This window comes from Ambystoma mexicanum, chromosome 1p (genome assembly GCF_040938575.1).
Source record: "Ambystoma mexicanum isolate Mex_15411 chromosome 1p, UKY_AmexF1_1, whole genome shotgun sequence".
NCBI lineage: Eukaryota > Metazoa > Chordata > Amphibia > Caudata > Ambystomatidae > Ambystoma > Ambystoma mexicanum.
This window is the reverse complement of record NC_090921.1, coordinates 1,245,693,662-1,245,717,738: the sequence shown is the minus strand read 5'-3', so window position 1 is coordinate 1,245,717,738 and position 24,077 is coordinate 1,245,693,662.

Here is a 24,077-nt window from a genome sequence, read left to right as displayed (position 1 = left end):
CAAGGGCAGGTCTTAGTAATGAATTGAGAAAACAGACCAAACCAAATATGCAAGGGAGAAGAGCAACACCAACCTTATGATTTAGCACACTTGAGCTTTCAATTATCGTATGATGGTGTAAAAACAAAACTCTGTTCTCACTAAAGGATTAGAAAGAGAAGAGGACATTAAGTCACCTGATTGACTTTCCTAAACAGAGAGTATTTCCTAATAAGAGATTTCTTACCTAAGGCATAGTGAGAAGCTAGTAACTGGAGTTAAAAACACAGAAGAGAATTCAAGATAATCCACAAAGAAAATGAGAGCAAAAATAAGGAGAAAAAAGGGTGGTTAGAATGATTGTTAGTACCCCGGCGAGAGACAATCAGAATGCAACAAGCATTCTGATTGGCTCACGCCAGGTCCCTACCCGGCCGAGAATGCCTCCGTTGGGATTCCACGGCATTTGTCCCCGGCGGGGGGCGTGGCAGCCCCTCAGCCAATGAGGAGGCTCGAAGCGGGGCCATCCCCGCTCCGAGCCTCCCCACGGCTGAGAGGCTGCCTTCGCTGGGGATTCGGTTAAGTCTTTTTATTTTTTTTATTTTTCCCTTCCCTTCCCCTCCCTCCAACCCACCCCCCCCAACTTACCTTCTTGATCCTGCATCCCCGGCGGGGGATGAGGGAAGCCTCCAGCCGTGTGGAGACTCGGAGCGGGGCCGCAAAAACATGGGTACTAACTTCAATCAGAAGCATTCGTACTTCCGCCCTGCAGTTCTTTATGGAGCCGTGGGAAACAGACTTGATGTGACGACGTTGCGTTGTCGGTTATGTGACCGTATTGATTTGCACGCCGTTGGACAGGGAAATGGGACAGCTGCAGAGCAACGCCTCTGTGCATAGCATCTGCCCAGTTGCAATTTACAACACAGAAAGAATGGGAGGCTCCAGAATGGCAAAAACGGGGTGAGCACCTGTGCTGGGGCGGTGATCGTGACACCTAGGGCCTCATCACGAGTTGGGCGGTAACGCCGGCGGTATTACCGCCAGTGCTATTAGCCCTAAAGCCAGACCCCCGGTGCTATTAGCGCCAGATCAAGGGTTTGGCGGAACGGTTAGTGCCCTTTGGGCCCATTCGGGAATTCCTCATTCCCCATTGGGCCCAATGGGGAAAATTCGCGCTATTACTGGGGGGAAATCCGCCAAGGCCATGATTTGGCGGACCCTTAAATGTGGCGGTAATAGCGCTACCGTCGCATTCAAGGGGTACCACCAGACTCATGATGAGGCCCCTAGTCATCTTTGTGCCACAATGTGCACCTTACTATGCTTGGTAGATATTTTATTTCCATTCATACTTATTGCTATGACTCAGACATTATTTTAAGGAAGACCTAAAGCTCATCCTTTAGGTACAAACTTCTGAACTCCTTATTCCTTCTGCATTACACCTCTGAGATTTTGTATACATTTCATGTAATTTCTTTTCACTTATAATTTGTGTAATCTTGTATTTTGTAATTATATTTGGGTTTATACAGTGCAAACGCAGCACAGCAGCAGCAGAGTGATGTATAAGTAATCTGGGGCAAACAGACAGAAGTCAGTGGAAGGGGAGCTTATGGTTTATAGTTGCTTGGATATCCCATACTACATAGGTGGTATATACCTACGACTAGCAGGTCCTATTGATCATTATATGTTGCTTTTTATTCAAATGTGTGTGACTATTTTTGCGAACAGCTTTCAAAGTGCATCATCCATAAGAAAGTGGGCCCAGAGCGGAGACAATTTTGACATTTCTTGCAAATATGACTTCCTTGCATGACCGCTCCTTATTGCGGCCAATTAGATCACATTTGTCATGTCCTGGCATGAGCTCTTGCAGCATGTAATGCAAGTTACACATTGTGATTCACATGGCTGCCTTAAAGAATGAAAGAGTGGAGTAGCAGCCATGGATTAGCAGAAGCCATGAAAACATAATCGGCTTCCTTATGGGCCATTTATCTATGTAATTATTCATGTATTTATGTGAGGTTTTACAAACAGTGGTCTGGGCCAGTGTGCCTCAAAGCAAACTCCTTGCATGGGCGAACTAAAGAGACAGGGCAATATTAAACATGTCAGTGCATAGAAATGATGATCAGAAATGTGTTGGAAACGATGGTGCGAGACAGCTAACAGTAATGTTGTTTATTTGGTAGACAAATTGGGAACACTACACTGCTTGTTCATCGACATTTGTATTATGTGTCGAAACAGGTTACATACTTTGCCGCAATTAGATGCATTATGTCTCAGCAAGACAAACTCACATTATATTTATTTGTGTCCCTTTTTGCTGATGCATGTGTAAGCAAACACAATGCACCATTGTACGCTCTCTGTTGTTTGACGGTAGACACAAAGTGCAGTATAAACATGCAAGCTTTTTTCCATACCCAACATGTCGCATTATCCAATGTCCTGAAGAGTAGGCACTGCATGCCTTCACCGAGATGACTCAGGGCACATAATTACAGACCGTACAGTGCTTAAGTTAATATACACGTGTGTATACATAATATACACTTGTAATATACACAGGTACCACATTAATATACACTTGAAACACGTGTGCACAGGCGCATTATAAATGCCATATAATTTCATATTATATCACATTCATGGCTACAGCACTGGTAGTGTAAAGGATTGAACCTTCAATTTTAAAAAGTTGAAAGCTATAGTAGCTGTTTACAAACCCCCCCATCAGTGATTTTTTAATTGAACGGTTATGACTTAAAATAAATCACAGACCTCATTACAAGTAGGTGGTGCAAACTCTGTTACCACTGCATTACTGCTGCATGACTGCACCACCGTACTATGACTTAGTTGATGAGGTGTAGGAAAAACCCTCCATGAAAATGCTGGCAGTAATTCTGCCATCATACAGCCAGAATTGGTGGAATTAACGCTCACTAAATTACCACCAACAGTAATTTCACCAAAATCCCAACGGGGTCCTATGGACTCCATAAATGGGGTCTAACACCACCAAACCACCACTTGCAATCCGGTGGTAATTCTGCTGGATCAAGTGACCAAAAAAGTAATTCTGTTTGTTGAATTGCAAAAGATTTATCACAGGAATACTGCCAAACCTGTAGTGAGGCTCACTGTTTTAACTGAAAAAAATGATCGAGTGAGTAAAAAATAAGACAAAGATTTAAAATATGTGGACCATTACAGACAGGTGCTAAAAGGAGGAGAAACATTATCACCAGATGCCAGAGATGTACACTTAGTGGAGAATATGCCTTTGAATTCTATTACACATTGGGCCTCATTACGAGTTATGCCGGTAAGGGAAAAATGATGCCGGTATGTAAATACCGGCATCATTTAACGTTCCGTAGCATTCTGACCCACAAACCCGGTATTAACAGCACCGTTATTTACGGTGCTGCTAATAATGGCATAGGCGCGTACACGCGCCTCCTCAGGTAGTAAATACCGACATGCCGGTAATAGTGGGCAATCACAACCCACGCAAACATGCAAATACTGGCATCGCGAACACGGTAATAACGGGCTGCATGATGCTGGAAAAACAGGCATCGCTGACCACCCGCAAACAGAAACCAAGATACAAGGCAGCTGCCACAGGTGCACACAATCCCCACAGGTGGAGTCAAAGGAGGCTGTGCCAGTATGAACTGAGCACACCCACACACCACAACACCCCCCCTCCACAGGTGTAGGCAATGCAGAGTGGCCCAGTACAAAAGGAGCACACCTACACACCACACCCCTTCCTACACCAAAATGCTACCACTAGCATTTGCAATCATGGCGCAGGAGGACATGCCTATACTGCTACAACTACAGCAACAACAGCAACAACAACAACAACTACAGCAGCAAGAACAGGCAGCACAGAGGAGACGCAGGAGGAGAAGGAGGGTGAGACAGGCACAGCAATTACCACCAGCGCAGCCCCCAGTGCCTCGTAGGCAGCCACCAATCCCTCGCACCAGACCCACCCCATTCAACCTAACCCCTGAGCAGACCCACACCCTGTACCGGTTGGACCGTGACACCATCACCACCATAGTGGACATGATACACAGCGACATTGCCAGCCACATACAAATACGCACTGCCATCCCCCCACTACTGAAGGTGGTGTCTGTGCTACACTTCCTGGCCACAGGCACCTACCAACACACAGTGGGCCAGCTGCATGGCATTTCACAACCACTATTCTCACGCATGCTGAACCAAGTGCTGGATGCCCTCCTGAAGCACGCAAGCACCCACATATCCCTACCACATACTGGCCAGGAGATAGCCGAAACCAAAGTAGGCTTCCATGCACTGGCCGGCATGCCCAATTGTGTTGGTGCCATCGACTGCACCCATGTGGAATTGGTAGTCCCCCATGCCATAGAGGCGGTGTACCGCAATCGCAAGCAATACCACTCCATCAATGTGCAAATGGTATGTGACTCCAGCAAAATCATCACCCATTGCTGCGCCAGATTTCCTGGATCAACACATGATGCCATGGTACTGCGCAACTCCACGCTACCCCGTCACATGGAGCGACATGCTGGACCACGTGCCTGGCTGCTCGGTGAGTTGCAAAACAGGGCCATGGCCATGCTGTGGGGTACTCATGTGTGCGGATGCAGAAGGGGGGGATAGTACACCAAGGTGGGAAAGGGGAGGGGGTAGTTTACCAGGGTGGGAAAGGGGGGATTAAAAGTACACCTGGGTGGCAATAGCCAGTGAGTGGAGAATGAATGCAGAGCTAAACACTCCTCACCTGACACAGCCAAATGGAAAATGACACATCACTGGGCCACATATCACAAATAATGCAAATGGATGACAAGTAAGAGGCACAACCGGGGCACCATGGTGATGGCAAGCAATGCATGACTGAATAGGATGGCAACTGTGCCAATGTGGCCAGTGTGACCATGCAAAGTAAAGAGTACACAGCATGAATTGGAGGCTAAACATTGTTGCACTGCCACAGCACATCTGCCTCAGCATGCATGATTACACCCTGCATCATCTATTCAACCCCATCCAGTGGTCCACACCTCTTTCCAGTGTACATCCCATATAGGTGACTATTTGGTACACGTACAGGGACATGTGCATGCTCACACCTAATAGCTGCTGCCATGACCGTGCTCCCTGAAGGTGTCAGTTCAGAGTGACACACACCTATTTGTATCTGCTTGCAGGTGATGGAGGATATCCCTTGAGGCCGTGGCTACTTACCCCTCTGCGGAACCCGCAGAACAGCATGAAGAGGAGTACAATCGTGTGCACACTCGTACCCGTGTCGTGATTGAGCAGACCTTTGGCCTGTTGAAGGCGCGGTTCCGCTGCCTAATCAGGTCTGGTGGGGCACTCCTATATAGGCCTGAGAAGGTGGCAAAGATCACCATGGCCTGTGTCATGCTGCACAACATGTGCGTCCGAAGGAATGTACCACTGCCACCTGACATTGACATGCATGGCCCGGGTGAGGATGAAGGGGATGGAGACGGAGGCGAAGGAGCCCCCTGCCAGTACGTGATGCACGAGACGGCCATGCTGTACGCCAAGCACTAATTGACAAATAGTTTTAAGACACAGGGACCATGAATGACTTTTGTCAGTCAGACACTGGGCCAATGTGAAAATGCACAAAGGGAATGTTGTAATTTTGAGACTGAACACCGTAACACATTAAATGGATGCACACCAAAAATGACAATGTCCAGCCATGGATTGTTCTCCAGAAAACTTGTGTATTATATGAGAGTGCAAAACTGTGCCCACTCCCCCCTCCCACGATCCCCCAACAAACTCCCTCACCCACCCCACAGACCCCAGTGAACAGCCCAACAAACTCCCTCACCCACCCCACAGATCCCAGATGTCCCCATGTGTGCAACAAACAGTGTTGCCTTCAACAATTCTACTCCTCACATTTCTTCCATTTTTCAAAAAGTCACTTTTTGGTGACTTTCAGGTCTGGGGGTGCCATGGCCATGCACTGTGCACTCCTGCACGTTAAGCGCACGGGGCTTGATTGGACAGAGGTGGAAGGTGTTGACGTGGTCGAGGTGTCAATTGTCAATCCTCTGTCAGACCCATGGTGTGGCTGCTGCACTTGCCTGATGTTGGCTAGTAGGGCCTCGGTCAGTGACCCCATGCACTGCCTGAATGCAGACGTGGACGCCTCCACGGCTGCTGTATTTGCGGCAATGGCCATGGCTATGGCCTTCATGGCCTCATTACCGGCAACGACCTGTTGCCGCATTATCTGCAGCATCTCGTCTTGATAGGCCTCCACCCTTGCCAGACGGACCTCAAAGGGGGTTTCTGTCGCAGGTGTACTGGTGGAGGGCTGGGTGGTGGAGGACTGGGTGGCGGAGGGCTGGGTGGCGGAGGGCTGGGTGGCGGAGGGCTGGGTGGTGGCAGGCACCTGCGTGGGGCCCTCGTCCTGGGCACTGTCGTCCTCAAATATGCCGATGTCCGAGTCCCCTAGGTCGGAGTCATGGAGACATGGGTCATCCAGGCTCTCTGTCTCTGCAGGGGGGAGAGGGGGATCCAATGGGTGTTGGGCTGGGCGATCCCGAAAAATCTTCGGCCTCTTCAACCACCTCTGTGGACAGGACGTCCGTGGTGGCCGGCGGTACAGCTGGCACTGTCGCAGCAGGTGCCCCCTGCAGAGATGATGCCTTGCGTGGCACACTGGGAGTGGTCACAGGAAATTTTTTGGAGGAGGGGTTTGCGGTGTCCCTGGTCCCCTTGCTTGCACTGGATGTGCCTGACCCCCTGTCCTGGGTTCCACCTTCCTCATCAGTGCCTGGGGGATAGAAGAGATGCAGGTCATCAGTGAGATTGCCAAATGGCAGCTGTGATTTGTGTCAGAGTGATATCTTGATACATTCAGGCATGATTTCATTTCTGTTGTGTGGCATTTGGTGTACTGAGGGGACATGTTGGCAATGATTGCATGGCTGGTGGCAATGGATTGTCTAGGTGTGGGGGGACATGGGCATGGATGGGTTTACAGATTTCACGCAGCATGCGTGTGGTGCAGGGGGTGGCAATCAATATTCTGTTGGTGAGTTGATGTTGCCTTGGGTATGGGAATTGCCTTGCCTATTCTGACTCCCACCTCACTTGTGTCACATCATGTTTTGTTATAGGTGGATGTGATGGTTCACTCACCTTCCTCTGTTGTAGTAGCTGCCCCGTACTCCTGCTCTCCAATCCCCTCGATGGATTCTGGATCGATGAATCCACTTGCAATCTCCTCCTATGTGGTGAGCTTAACAGGGGAGTGTGTGCCACCGCCTGTCGCCATTGCGGCCCTCTGGTTCTCCGCAAGGATCTTCCGCGCACAGAGGCGGAGGTCGTCCCAGCGCTTTCTGCGATCCCGGACACTCCTTGGGGTAACCCCCACTGCTGTTACCCTCTGCGCAACCTCCTGCCACACCTGTTTTTTATGCGTTTGGGCCGCATGCTTCAGGTCCGTGCTTCGGATAATGTCAGCATGCTGTTGTAGGGTGTCCGCTAGCATTGTCAATTCTGCATCTGAGAAGCGCTGCTTCCTCTTCCTTTGTTTGCTTTGTTTGCTTTTTCCGGTGGCCTTTGACATCCTGGTTCTGTTTTGGCACTCAACAACACGGGTGTAGTGGTAGTAATGGAGGATGGCAATGGATTGTGTTTTTAAAGATGGCCGCCGGCCCATTTCCCGTTCCTGCGCGATGACGTAATTTCCCGGTCTGTTTTTTGCGAACACGGTAATACCATGGTGGTATTACCGTGTCGGTATTTACGGGTTAGTGTGAGGTGGTAGCGCAATGGACGGGCCCCGCGATGCCGGTATAGGGGGCTTGGAGGCCCTTTACCGGCATGGCGGTGTTGCCACTACCGGCATGGGGGAACGCGCGTGCTCGCGCACTCGTAATGACCCGCTATTAGCGGGTTCATACGGCATGCCGGTAATGAACACGGTTTTACCGGCATACTCGTAATGAGGCCCATTGTCTCGTTACTCTAGATATAATCGTTGTATACCAACATTCCACAAAGAGATGCAATAGAAGTTATTACGTACAGTTTAGATCTACGTGAGGCCCCACATGAAGTACCAACCAAACTGATAACAGACTTATCAACATTAGCGACAGTAGCATTGGCAGAACATTTCTTTTTGCTTAAAGGAACTTTTTACAAGCAAAAACATGGAATGTCATTGGGAGGTGCCTTTGTTCTGAGCTTCACAAATCTGTTTGTTGAAAGCTTTAAAGATTCAAATGTTCTTGCTCCAGTAAACTCTTTTTTTTACCATCTATCAAGGTATATTGTAGCTAAATAGATGATATCCTCATTATTTGGTGCAATGATTTGGCAACAATCACTGTTTTTGTCACATGGATGGATAGTGATTTCTATGTTCTGAGTTTTAGGGGCTCCATGTAGATCTTAAATAAAATGTAATCTTAAAATGGGTCTTGGTCTCCTGAAAGACTTAGTAGACTTAGTAGACCCTCTTGAAGATCAGGTATCAAGTATCCCACAGCCGCAGATGAGGGACCCCAGGGGTTATGCAAAGGGTCTTCAAATGTGCCTGTAGATTACAGAATGGGGGTCTTGTGCAGTTAATGGCCGTTTGGCACCTGACATACCTGGCCATTTGACCTTCAACAATCATCTGGCTCATTGACTATTATTTCTGCATCTCAATGGATCTATGGGACAAGGCAATCAGTTTTGTAGTTTTAACAGATGCTGATAGTGATCAATACCCTATTCGTTTGACACTGAAAGGGGTGCTGGGTGAGGGGTACTCTTGTGTAACCTCAGTATGTCCAGTAAAGGTGTTGGCTCCCTGTACAAGAAGAATCAAATGGGAAAAGATTAGGGAATCAAACCTGCAACTATCCACAATTTCGCAGAAGGTATCTCAATTTCTAAGTATTCTTGATGGCAAATTAACTCTGAGGGTGATTGTGGGCCAGTTTGTTAAATTATTGGGGGCTTTCTCAAAAAACTTTTTAGTTGTATCTAAAAGGAAAGGGAGCGCTCCAATTATGGGATGGTTCGATGAGGGCTGTAAGGACGCTAAGAAAGCCATTCTGAAGGCTCTTAAGGCTTTAGTTTGTAGTAGGAGCGAGATTGTTCTTGCCAGAGACAAATATCGGGGGAAGCTCAACTGAAGGAAAAGGGAGGTTGAAGGTGTAGCGTGGGAGGGGTTTCTAGAAGCCTCCAAACGTAATGATCAGAAGGCTTTCTGGAAATATGTGAAGTGGAGCTCCTCCAGATCCTCAATGGAGAGGTCCAGTGGTACACGTGTAGAGGAGGCTGTCTGGTTAGAGTGTTTCAGGAAATTGTTTAAGGGGTGGACTGTATCGGACAGTGCTGTCCAACGTGACTCCTGTTTGAGGTTTAAGGTGGAAGATTTGTCAAGAGCGATTAGGCAGCAGGCACAGAATTGTGCGCCGGGACCCGATGTGATCCCTTCTGACATTTTCCAGAACCCCTTGACATATGGGCTCCGCTACTAACGGTAGTGGTCAATGCCGGTATGGAGACGGGCAGCTATCCTTCTTCTTGGAAAAAGGCTATTATCTTTCCCATTTATAAGAAGGGGGACCCAGCTAGCCTGATGTCATATAGACCAATTTCACATTTGGATACATCATTTAACATCTTTGGGAGAGTACTGCTTGGGCTAATTGAAATGTGGCTCTCTGAAGAGTCGGTCCAGTCGGATGTACAGTTTGGTTTTTGCCCCCGAGTGGGTACCCTGGAGCTGAGCTTCAACCTCTATCTCCTGGTGGCCACCTCAATTTTTTGCAGGAGTGAGGGGGTGTACCTTTGCATTCATGGACCTGAGCAAGGCCTTTGATAAAGTTGATAGATCTAAACTATGGGCCGTCCTTGGGTCTATGGGCTGTCCATGGAATATCTTGAGGGTTTTGTTGGAAATCGACAGAGATAAGGAGGCCTGTGTCCGTAGTGAATCGGGGGTCATTACACAGCATGTTTCAAGGTCGGGTGTGGCGTCCGACAAAGATGCGTTTTGTCTCCCATTTACTTTTGTTTGTATATTAATGGGATATCTAAGGATCTGGTCAATACGAGGGCTGACCTTTTGGCTCTGGGGGGACAAACTTTTCCTGCGCTAGCATATGCGGACGACACCGTGTTGCTAACCAGAACCCCCAAAGCATTACAGATTCTCATTGAGGCATATGCGTCATTTATGGGAAACCTGGGGCTCAAGATAAATACAAAGAAATCGGCCGTTTTGGCCTGTGTTGGTAGAAAGAGGTCAGCACAAATGCAGCCCATGTTTTGTTGTGGCGAAAATATCCAGAGAGTAAGGGATTTTCGATTCCCTCGGGATTAAATTCTCTGAATCCCTTACGGGGAAGGTGCATCTAAAAAAACAATCAGCCAAACTGACCCAACAAATTGGGGGAATTTTCCAATTTCTCTCACGCTGTGAAGACCAACCGTTGGATGCTGTGGTTAAAATGTATGCAGCCCAATCGAAGGCTGTTACTTTATATAGTGCTCTGCTATGAGGTTTCGAAAAAAGGCTCATGAGCTCCAGGTAAAGGAGAATCTGTTTGTTAGGAGTCTACTGGGGCTCCCAAAATCCTCACCCTGCATCTCGATCCGCAGAGAGTTGGGCATGGAATTTTGGGAGGATCAGTGGGTGGCGGCACCAATAATTTTTTGGGTGAGGCTATGGGCAAACGAACAGGCCCTTCTCTGCCACTTCATAATTAGGTCTGTAATGGCGAGGAAGGGCTGGAGAAGAATTCTGTGGCGTGACTACACAGATAGATGGCAGAGGGCAACATCAGAGCCCTGTCACTCCCAGTTACCATGTTGACCAAAACCCAGCTGAACAGCTATAAAGGAATATTGGGGGAAGTGTTCGGAACAAAGAGATTCCTCCTAGAACACGTGACTAATACAGATAGAGAACATGCAGTGATTAGTCGGGCAAAGGAGATACAACTGTATCTAATCTAGGGGACCACTAGGAAAGATCGCTGGCTAATCACTCGCGCAAGGTTTGACTCTCTTCTTTTGCGGGGAAACACAGTAAATTGGAGGGGCTTCCCGACTTCAGCAGGGTGTCCTTTGTGTGGCCACCTCAAGGAAGATCTGGCCCACTCGCTTTTATTTTGCCCGGCCTACAGTAAGATCCGACGAGCAACCTTACTGCCAGTCCTAAGAGAGAGCAATATTTAATCTTTAAGGCCTGCCATCTTGTTCCTTTTGTGCGCTGACACTGTTCTAACTGCATGGGGACTGCTCTCATTCCTAAAAAGAGCTATGTATCTTAGGAAAAGATTGGCGGTGGAATGTTAACTTTTGGTTTCACCCATTGTTTAATATTTCCCTGAGGACTGGGCATTTTGCACACTGGATTCACCCTTAGATGGACGCTGCTGTCTAACCGTACTGTGATCTATTCTTGGCGGTAACGGTGGATCTTTTTTATTTGGCATCTAAATTTAATATGTCATTTGTTGATCTGTATTTTTATGACATTTTCAAGGGAAGGGATTTTATGGATTGTGACTAATTGTATATTGTTTTTCTTTAATGTATGTGTTTCATGGATTTCAATCCGAATAAAGCATATTGACTGACTGACTGAAATAAAATTGAGGACTGTGTGGACCTTTGGGGAACCCATAATTTAGTGGATGGGGTAAATGAGAAACCTTCTAATTTCGTTGCTTCGGCATGCTTGTGCAGGAAGGTGAACCATATGTGGAATTGACCCTGAATTCTCTTGCAAGTGTTCACTGAATTTATAAGCTTTTTCAAATGATCTTATTGAATGCAGTGGATAAGTAAAGGAGGATAGGCAGGCAAGTTTCTCCCTTTTTAATAGGTGCCCAAGGAATCATCAATGACTCTCAAGTTGGTGTCTTAGTGATTGTTCTTGTGGAGACTGGATGGTTTCAGTCTTGTAATGTTTTTTTGTAGTGTACAAAAGCATGAGGTGCTCCACAACTATCATTCACTGGCATAGAAGTATGTGGAGAGCTGAAGACAACACAAAACAAGGAAGTCCTATGCCACTTCAAATAAACTATTATGTAGGTGTCAATGAAGACCATTCAGTGATTCATTGTCAAACATGGAAAAGCCCTTGCAGGCAATGCTCAGACGCCTAACTTGATATTGTGCAACTTACCAATACTTCACCCACACGTTGGCATAGACAAAGTAAAATTGAGTATTGTAGCTTCCATGCACAGACGTCCACTTTCATTAGTGTGCACCACTAAAAAGAAGTTGGAGGTCACGGCCAGTGAGCAGGCTTCAATTAGAAAATATAGACTCTCTCTGACAGGGTGAAACCAGATTGAGGCAGATCTAAACTGGGAACCTCAATGTGTGTAAGTAATCCTTCTTTGGTTTTATTAGCTGATGGCCACAGGTACTATATATATATATATATATATATATATATATATATATATATATATATATATATATATATATCAGTGAAAAAACTTTGTTAAAGGGACGTTATGGTTAAGTTGCGGTACTAAAAACCTATGAAATTCAGTGAAAAAACTTTGTTAAAGGGACGTTATGGTTCCAAGGAAAACCGAAAAACCCTTGAAATTCGCCAGTTATGGTAAGCTAAGCAACCATAACTCGCGCCACTACCGTGCACTGCTAAGACTAACACCCAGGACATCAAAGATGACATCACAAATGTCATTGATGACATCACTGATGACATCACATGTGTATGTACTTTTCATGAAATCTGTGTACAAGGGATTCTTATTATAATGTTGCGATAAAAGTGTCAAGGATCATTGCAATAAATATCATACCCTAATTAGTGCATTGAACGATGCATTGATATAAATAGCATTCTATTATGGGGTTCTATCTAGTATACTAAGCTACTCATGCAGAAACATGGCATTGTGTGCAGCGTACAAGATGAAGGTATAATATTCGGAATGTTAATATGTTGAATAATGAAATGATAATTGTTTTCTTAATAGATTTGTGTGTACTGTGAAATATGTAATAAGTAGCTAATAAAACCCATGTATTACATAATTGCTTTACTATAGACAAAACACAAAGAGACAAGAACACATACCAATATGGGTATATACAGGGAAAGTGAATTTAGCAAAAAAGCACAAGTAGTAGCAGAAACAATTCATAACCTAACTGATTATTTTTATGCAAATAAATGATTGCTGTTTCAAAGCTGCTATTTACCCTATGTATATGTATCACTTGATGTGATTGGACCCTAAGGAAAGTAGTGTGAGTACAATGTATACAAATATGACCATATACAGGGAAAGTAGAGCCATAAAAAAAACAACAGAACTATCAGAAAGTGCTGATAAGTCTATTGATTATCTTTATGTACAAAAAGGATTGCTGTCTTTCAAGTTTGTGTCTTCCCCTATGTATATGTTTCATATAATGTGACTGGACTCTAAGGGAATTACTGTAAGAACCTACTTGAAGGATACGTCTACAAATAAAATACAATTTTTAGTTTCTGACTGTTACTGAAGAAATCCATGTGGCCTAGATATGTCAGCAAAAGAAAAAAGAGTGAGCCAGACATGTGATGTCATCAGTGATGTCATCAATGACATTTGTGATGTCATCTTTGATGTCCTGGGTGTTAGTCTTAGCAGTGCACGGTGGTGGCGCGAGTTATGGTTGCTTAGCTTACCATAACTGGCGAATTTCAAGGGTTTTTCGGTTTTACTTGGAACCATAACGTCCCTTTAACAACGTTTTTTCACTGAATTTCATAGGTTTTTAGTAGCGCAACTTAACCATAACGTCCCTTTAACAAAGTTTTTTCACTGAATTTCATAGGTTTTTTTTTAGTAGCGCAACTTAACCATAATGTCCCTTTAACAACGTTTTTTTCACTGAATTTCATAGGTTTTTAGTAGCGCAACTTAACCATAACGTCCCGTTAACAAAGTTTTTTCATTGAATTTTGTAGGTTTTTAGTAGTGCAACTTAACAATAACGACTTTCACTTTATATACCTATCATATGGAACTGACTGAATCTCTTCTACTGTACTTGATGTCCGCAAACTCATTTAATGTTCGAGGACATGTTCGAAGAACAGTACCACTACCTAAAAAACTCTGGGGGGGTATGTTTGATTGTTATATCATAACATAGGAACATTTAACAAATTAAAAAAAAACACACAAGCACATTATATGTACTAATACATAAGAAATGTAACCCATATATACAACACACAAACCATTCATTTAAATGCATTATGTTCTAAAATGGAATATACCACAAGAAAATAAATTGGCTTCCAACATAATTATCTCACAAACACAACAGAACTGAGAACAAGAGCCCACTGAGTACATAGGACATATCTTACCTCAAATAGTAAGTGTACTTAATGTTATTCATATATTTATAAACTTTCTGCATTGGATAAAAAAATATATTATCTTTTTTTTTTTTTCTCTCACAGAAATGTCTAGTACTCTGGAATGGCTAGAGGAACATTTCCCACATGAAGAAATGTCACAAGATAGTGAAACTAATGGTAAACACTTTATAATATCAACCATTTAATTATTATTATTGTGTATACATTTAACATATATATATATATATATTTTTTTTTTTTGTACAGAGCATACCAAAATAGAAAATACTTCAGAAAAACCTGTTATGGATAACACTTTTCACAGTATAGAAGAAAAAATGGATTTATTGTTGACTAATTTTAATAATTTGAAAACTTTTGTGGAAGATCATTTTAAACCAAAAACCTTGTACCATTACCCACATGTACTTGTCCCTCCTCACCATATCCCAGTCAATTATCCCCAAACACTCTCCATAACCCAAAACGTTTTGATGAGACTTCCATCCCTTCTTCACCTAATAACAATCATGATGGAACCCCTAATTCTCCTGTTTTTGTTTCTGTTTCTGCCTCACCTTCTCTGTCATAAATTATTAATATATGTTAAATAAAGTTTCATTTTTATATTGTGTTGCAAATAGTTTCTTTTTTATTTTTTTAAAACAATGTAGGTGTCCGCGGACAGTGCAGGTGTTCTGAAATGTTCGTAAATAAACGAAAATGGAGGTGTCCTGAAGAACACTATACCTGTTCGTACTGTTCGCTAGCAAGATGAAACTATTCTAAGAACACACGCGGTGTCCTGAAATGTTCGTAAAAAAAAATAATTAAAGTGTCCTAAAGAACACTATATCTGTCCGTAGTGTTCGCTAGCAAGTTCAAACTGTTCTAAGAACACACGCGATGTCCTGAATTGTTCGTAATTAAACGAAAATGGAGGTGTCTTAAAGAACACTATACCTGTCCGTACTGTTCGCTAGCAAGTTGAAAATGTTCTAAGAACACAATTGGTGTCCTGAAATGTTCGTACATAAACGAAATTGAAAGTGTCCTGAGAAGAACACTATATCTTTCCTTACTGTTCGCTAGCAAATTTAAACTGTTCTAAGAACACACGCAGTGTCCTGAAATGTTTGTTTCATGTGTGACGCAATTTTAATTAGTTCAGGACCCGAACAGTGTCCGTAGAACATCAACGCGCATGCGCTAGCCAATCTCCATGTATTTGGTGCGCTGCGGACATGCGCTTCCTTCGGGACTTGTTCGTGAACGGATCATATGACCGCGCCCACGCTGATCGCGTGTTCTGAATGCGGACACTGTTCGGGTCCCCGAACAAATTAAAAGTACATTTTCAATTAATCCATAATATTTTTCAATAAAATCTCACCATGGCACAAGTCCCACATAGTAATCCTGAGTTTCTACATACCTTTTCAAACTTTTCAAACTTTTTTTTGTGTTCGATCTGTCCGCGGACAGTGCGCATGTCCGCGAACCGCGCACAAGCACCCCTATAAAAGACCACACCCTAGAGCTTATTCTCATTGTGTTTCTGGCTATTCTTCAGAGCACAGCTATTTCCCTAGCAACTTGCTGATTACACCATCGAGATGGCATCCCTGGCTGCAGAACTGCCACCTGGTGCTGCACCTGCTTCAGCACCACCCCCACCCCCTCCACCACCTCCCCAAGGGCCTGAAGAGGGGAACAGGAGTGATGATGCGGAGGAGGAAGAAGAGGATGATGAGAATGAGGTAGAGGAAAACCCCACTACCCGCACTAGGCGTGAGTCTTGAGTGTGGCGTTTATTTACCATTCATGGTAATGTTCCTATGGCTTGTGCGAACCGTGTTACCTGCAATGAGTGCAAAATGATACTCAGTCACGGGAAGCATGGTAAGTACAGCTTTCAGACCACTACTATGAAGCGACACCTGAGGTCATTTCACTCTGGGGCTATTCGCAGGGTTGTACCTTGCGAAGAACGTAGCAGGTTGATTTCCTCTACTTCATCCTCTGTTTCTGATCCTGTCACCACAAGGACCACCTCTGTGGGCCAGCATCTTCCTCAAGCTGCCTCACAGGCCATACAGAATGCTGATGACCCTTACCTTTCGAGTGTCACAGTTGTATGTATGTACTGTGACACAGTACTCTGCAGGGGGGAGCGACTTCTTAGTGCTTTTGAGACTATCGTCTCAGAGCACGAGAAGATCTGCTCACTACCCACATAAAACCCACTCTACATCTTCCTCTCTCAGCTCACCCTTTCTTATCCCTGTGGTTGGTGTCCCCCCCTTTAGCTTCCTTTCCCCTCCTCTCCTAGTGTGTCGTTTATAAAAAGCCAAAAAAATACAAAATATCAAAAATCAAAAAAAAAAAGGCTCTTTTCAGAGCCGCCTTTCACAGTTAAAAAATAGAAGTGAAAATAAATGAAGCAGGGCCCTTTGTATTTTTTAGAAGTCTGCGGACAGTTCGCGAACATTTAAAAAATTGGGTTGCTACCCCATCACAAACATTGCAATTTTCTCTGGGAAGAAGTGGTGGCTCTGAAAAGAGCCTTTGGTCGGTGTTTGTAAGTCAAAAATTATAAATGCTTAACACCTACTTCAAAATGGTTGTTGTAATTCCAAAAAAGGTTGCAATGCATCTTGTACATTTCTCAGAAAAATCTCATTGCCAGCATAAGTAAGATGGACTCCATCTCTGCAAAAAACATATGTACTACGAAACATAATATTTTCATTGTGAAAAGAGGACATGCCAAAATCTCTTAGAAAGGCACAAACAGCCTTATTAACATTGAGCCTTGCTTTTTCCATTTGTGGACCAAATGAAGAAGAACGAAGCCACATTTGTCTCTGTGCAATCCGTGAAAATATCACTTGAGAATTAGGAAACATGTCCATAACCTTCCCAAGTCCTTCTTTCATAGCAAATTGCAAAAGAATTCCAGTCACATGTGCTAAACTGTTCCCTCCACAATGAATTACAATTATGTCTGGATGTTGCTCTGTCCCCAAAGTAGCACAGAGAGGTAGCAAGTCCAACCACTTCATTCCACGTACTCCATGCCAGTGTACTTCCACATGTAGGAATCCAAGATCTACAGCTACTCCACAGCTTTGTGCATGCACCTTCAGCCAATGTATCCACGAATCTCCCAAAATCCAAACAATCTGTTTTCTGAAACACACAGCCATAGCTATCCTTTGTTCTCTCAGCAAAAAGAGTATCTGAGAAACTCTTTCCTGGCACAACACACCCACTAAACTTTCCTGACCAATCCCTTTCAGTGCTTATTCTTATTTGCATGACTTCTGAACCCAAAAATCCCTGGATGTAACTCCCGATGTCCGCGAACTACCGCCATGTCCACGGACATATCGTAACATGAACAGCCCTTCTACCATTTCCACTTCACTCTCTCTGCCATTCCCTCATTGGATGTAGCTAAAAAATCACATGACCATGCACCAATCACATTCAAGACCTCTTAATCTAACTGCATCATCATAGATCAGCACTGCAAATGTATTGTGAATATCTCTGAGTACAAGTGTCATATCATTGGCAAGCACCATCTACCAGAAATACTGTACAAGTATCCAAGATTTCTACTTGCAGCTCCATGCATATCCATATCCATGAACACAAACTTCAGATATGCATATTTTCTGTACAGTAGATGAACACATTTTCAAACAGACTTTTAGCTTGTGTAATCTGTAAAATGAATTTTCTGTATTTTTTTCATTTTCCTAAAATCAACTATCACTTATAAACCTTTATACTATTTACTTTCTTTATACACACACACTCAAATCATGTTAAACTAACATTTTTTAAATGAAATATATAGACTACATATATTCAAACAAAATTGCATGCAAGCACAATCTATGTTTAAATCTTTAAAAAAATACTTATACAATTTCATATTTTTTTATTTATTTATTTATTTACTTAATTACTTTAATTTAGACATGACATTGAGGCGCTATTACCTAGAACAGCTTACCTACAGAAATAGTGATATTCACTGGTATATTATAAATTTCACAAGACATAGTAAAGATATTTTTTTTTGCTACAGTTAGTCATTCAATACAATTTGTTCATTAAGAACATATAATATGTACTGAACTGATGCAATTTATCTTATGTAAATAAATTAGTTTAATGGTTTTAAAGAAGGCACTGAGGATTTCAATTAAAAAATCCATTTCTAAATCAAAAACAGCACTATATACAAACAAAGTAACTAATTTGAAGCTTTTACAATTGCAGTGAAGACCAGTCTCCTGAAAAGAAGCAGCCGAATTCGAAGAACAAAGAAGAACTAAGAAGTGACCTGTTAATTTAAGAAAAAAAGTAAATAGAATATCACCATAATATTTGTATTATTAATCAAACATACTATAACGTTAATACAAGCTATTTTGGTGCCTAAAAACAGAGATTGTGTACCATTTTGTCCAAAAACCTCCATGTTTTAAACAGCGATTTACAGCCAGAATGGCCCACAAATTCCTATTTTTGGACACACAAATTACCCAACTGAACCGCTACAATTTTCATATTATAGAACAAAAAACTGTTTTAATTGTATACATTAGATTTACTATTTGTACTTTTCCACACCACTAGCTTACTTTTTTTTGTCATCTGAACCCCAGTTTAGTAACACATAAATTCAAGAATACCTATCCCTACTAGTTTTAGTTCCCAATGCACAATCACACACCATTACATACATCTTTATCATCTTACTCAAACGCTCATGCACACAGCACACATACATTCCAGAACACCCCAACCCATATCTTCTTTATTTTTTTCAACAGACCCTAAAGAATGCCTACCAAAAGTCAAGTCCGTAGAAAGCAACGCAAAAGTAGAGCAAATGAAAATAAAAGTGTCCAACATAAGCATCCATCTCTAGCAGAATTTGTAAAAAAAGTTGAAACAAAACAGCTAATACAGTCATTTAGTGAAACACAAGAAGTTTCAAGTACAAAAACTTTGCCTCCTCTATCAAGATGTAAAACAAACCAAAAAACAATTAACAGAAAATCAGCTATCACTACAGATAAAACTACTTCTTCAAATTTTAATATAGTGTAAAGTAAGCATACCAAGGAAAGTATTTTTGCCAAAATGTACCGTCCCAAAGTCCTTCAAAATCTTATAAAAACAGGAGAGAAATCAGGTTCAATGCTTAAAACCTATCGTAGGAAATTAATCTTGGAAGCGTTGATGGACAGTGCAATTCTTCTGAAAAGAAAGTTATTTATTTTACTGTTAAACAAAATGAAACCACTAACAAAACTAATAACTAAATTACAAAAAAGACTTCTCAATAAGCGAAATGTCAACAGAAAGAACTTCTTAAGTATCTGCGGAGGTGAATGGAATCACACTACGAGCACAGAACCATATTTTAATGAAGAAGCGTACAAACAAAAGCAAACAAATACAATTGCCATACATAGCAGTGGTCGAGGTTATGAAAAAGTGAATAATACCATAATGGAACAAGAAGTACTCCTTACAAAAATATGCCCTGAAAAGTTAGAATTACCCCTCCATTCAACTGAATCAGAACGTCTAGTGTACAAATGGCCATGCACGTCAATGTGTAACATTCCCAAACAATGTTTCAAATCTTTACGCCAATTCCTCAATAAATATGTAAAAAGCAAAGACAAAATCAAAATTAAATTACTGCAAAATATCGATACCTGTCCAGTGCGCAAGTACACAGGACTACAAGGACATTCATTGGCCTGCATTACAGGACCTACTTGTAAAACCACTTTCCATGATATCAAAAGGATATCAACACATCATTCAACTATTTGAAATATAGTCTATAAACTGTACTATGCTAAAAGTCCTGCTTTAGCAGTAGCAAAGTTAAATAACATCCTTCTACATGGTACAGCAAAAGACCTACTTGAAGAAATTCACTATATCCAGAAAAAATATTTTGGAAGTGAAAGCCATTTACAGAATGAAATAGCTGTAAACCAATTAAGCAACAATTCTACATATGGCAACCTTTTGCTAAACACATACAAAAAAGAAATAATAAAATTTAAAAGTACATCAGCTGAAGTACCAAACCATGTATGTATATGTTGCCGTAGAACTTTTTATAAAAGTAACACAAAAACTGTAGACCTATCATACAAAATAGAAGACAATGAAGATTCTAAATGGTTTGAATTAGCTCTCTACCTTGTAGCAGAAAACAAATATGAAATACTGAGCCCTTAATACTCTGCAGTTACAGCACTACAAAACTTGACAACAACCAAACTCCATAACGTGCTATCACAAATAATTTGGAATTATACCCAGTACCAAAACCCCTACAACAACTTAATTTATATGAGAGCATCATAATTCAAACAGTACATCCATTTCAAGCAATAATACGCCTTCAACCAAAAACAGCAAAATTACCTCCCTCTGAATTGGTAAAAGGCATTTGTGGAAAAGTAGTTTATTTACCATTAGATCTAAAAGAAAATGTGCATACTCTAGGAGTGCAACGTCCAATGCAGCAATCTTTAATTATCTTAGTAAATGGAGTACCTACAAAAGACAAAAAAATATGGCAACAGCTAGTAGATTTATATAAAGTTAGAAAAGCCTTCCAATATCTTAAAGAGAATAATGAATATTACAAAGAAATTAATATTGAAGAAAACTTGAAAGATACAACTGAAATAATTCAAGAAACACAAGAAGCTGGTCAATTTGAGCTACTAGATCCTGCTTCAATATCAAATACATTAGACCATTATACAATTCATCCTTTGCACTGTAATGACACCGTAGAAGATGTACTGTAAACTTACCAAATGCGTCAAACAAAGGGATAGCCAATAAGCATATGGGAAACAAGTATAGAAGCACATGCTTTTCCTCGACTCTTTCCTACTGGCAAAGGAAGAAGGTATGATGATAGACCTATTCAAATATCAGCTTCAGAATACCGCTCATTACGGATGTATTCTGAAGATCCCAGATTTAGACAAAATGTGGAATACATATTCCACCTACTCTTTGAAAGTGAACTAGCAACTTTATGTTACGGAGTTGCACACATATTTAAATCAGGATCACACTTTCAAAATATGACAGCTACACAATTATTAGAAAAAAGTGCAACAAAAGGATGAGGTTTTACAATCAAATATTACAAATCTATTAGCAAATATGCGTGGTACTAAAGAGTACTGGTTTCGACGTCATGGAGATGTACGTTGTATGATCAGAAACCTTGGCCCACCCACTTGGTTTGTTACATTAAGTTGTACAGAATATGCATGGGAAGATTTACATGATTTCCTATGCATATCAAATAAAAACAAAACAAACATAGATATACTAACACCTGGAGAACTTTGTTCTTTGGATCCTGTTAATGTTTCAAGATATTTTCACCATCGCTTCATTGCTATGCTACATTTTATTTGTAATAAAACTATTCCTCCCCTTGGAGAAGTGCAACACTTCTTTTGGAGAAAACAATATCAAGCCAGAGGAGCACCACATATCCACATGCTTTTATGGATTAAAGATGCTCCTAAATTTGGTCAAGACAGTGATGCCACTGTTTTACAGTTTATTGAAAAATATGTCACTTGTGAAATTCCATCAGAAGCCACAAATAGTGATCTTCATGAACAAATTTTACAATTTCAAAGACACAAATGTGGAAAATATTGTCGTCGCAAATACAAAAACAAAGGGAAATACTACACCAAATGCCAATTTGGTTTCCCTAGACCAGTTACAAATACGGGTCAAGTGAACAACCTCATGTCTTCAGTTAGACATAGTGTTAAAGGTAAGTCACCTAAAAATACATATTACATAAAAAGAAAAGAAGAAGAAAAATATATCAATGATTATAATGCAATGATTGCCCACTTATGGAATGAAAACATAGATGTGCAGTACATTGCAGACAATTCTACTGCAGTGCACGGTATGTCACAGCATACTTAACTAAAGCAGAAAAGACAGAGCTCCAAGTCCTCTGGAATGACCTGTCATCAGATAAAACAGTATCTCAGAAATTATACAGCTTGGGCATAAAAATGCTCACCCATAGAGAATGTGGATCATATGAAGCAGCTGATCGTTTAACTGGTACTGCATTGTATGGTAAATCTGAAAATATAGTATGGCTAAGTCTTGGTCCAGCTAAATCTAGAAAAAGAGTTCTAAAATCATATGAAGATATAGAAACAATAGCCAAACATGATCCCAACAGCCAAGACATTTTAAAAAACAATGTGTTGGACACATACTACCCAAACAGAAGTAATACTTTGGAAAACATGTGTCTATACCACATAGCCCAAAACTACACATACAAAAATAATATGAAACCTGATGAAAAAAAAGCTAAATTTAGAGTGACAAACTGTGAAGGCAGCTTAGTTAAACTCACTAAACCAAATTTAATTAATCATATCAGATTGTCATTAAAGACTCCTCAACATAAAGAAGTATATTACATGTCCCTGCTACAACTCTTCAAACCATGGTGAAAAGAAGAACAATTACTAGATAACTATGACTCATATGAGGATGCTTTCAAAGCAAATGAAAGCACTATAACTGATGTAAACTTTACACAGTACAAAAAAATTTTGCACAATGAACAGCAACACGAAGAAGAACTCCAAGCCCAATTAGATAAGGACACTCCTGACAGTAGTCAACCTTCTGTAACAGGAAGCCAAGAACCACTGGGAGAACCACTAATAATAAATGAGGCAGAATTAGCTATGATAGAAGTAGAAAACACCATGTGTCAGTATGAAGATAAGGAAGAGTTAACTATACTACAATCAAAACTAACCAATGAGCAAAGTAGCATTTTTCAAGAAGTAACAAAACAAATTGCACATGGTGTAAAACATGAAAATACAGAATGTTCCTGCCATAATTATAAACCTATACTACTGTACGTCAGTGGTGAAGCTGGTTCTGGCAAAACATTACTAATCAAAATCATTAGTAAGTTCCTTCAACAATTGACAAACAACAAACTGTCAGCTGTTGTCACTGCCCCCACAGGTTTAGCTGCCTACAACATAGGTGGTGTTACATTACACCGATTACTACTATTACCAGTAGAACACCAGAACAAATTAGACTATTGCAAACTTTCTGCAGAAGCTGCAATGGAATTACGCAGAGTATTGAAACAAATGAAAATGCTACTAATAGATGAAGTGAGCATGGTCTCCAACCTGATGTTAGCTTTGATTCACCTCAGATTACAAGAAGTACTCAAAACAGACTATGAAGAGCTCTTTGCAGGAAAACACATTATTGTTTTTTGAGATCTGTTTCAATTAACACCAGTAAAAGGTGAGCCTATTTTTAAAACTTTAGGACACAAACTCTGCCGTAAAACTGTTGGCAGCATTGGAAATGTCAACCTTTGGCAACATTTCCAATACATAGAATTAACAGAAAACATGTGGCAATCTGCAGATCTCACTTATGCCAAAATTTTAAAAAGTATCAGAGTTGGTATACTTTATAAAGAAGCAGAAGCAATATTGAAAACCCGGCACATTAATGCACTTTATGGTGATAATGCATGTGCTAC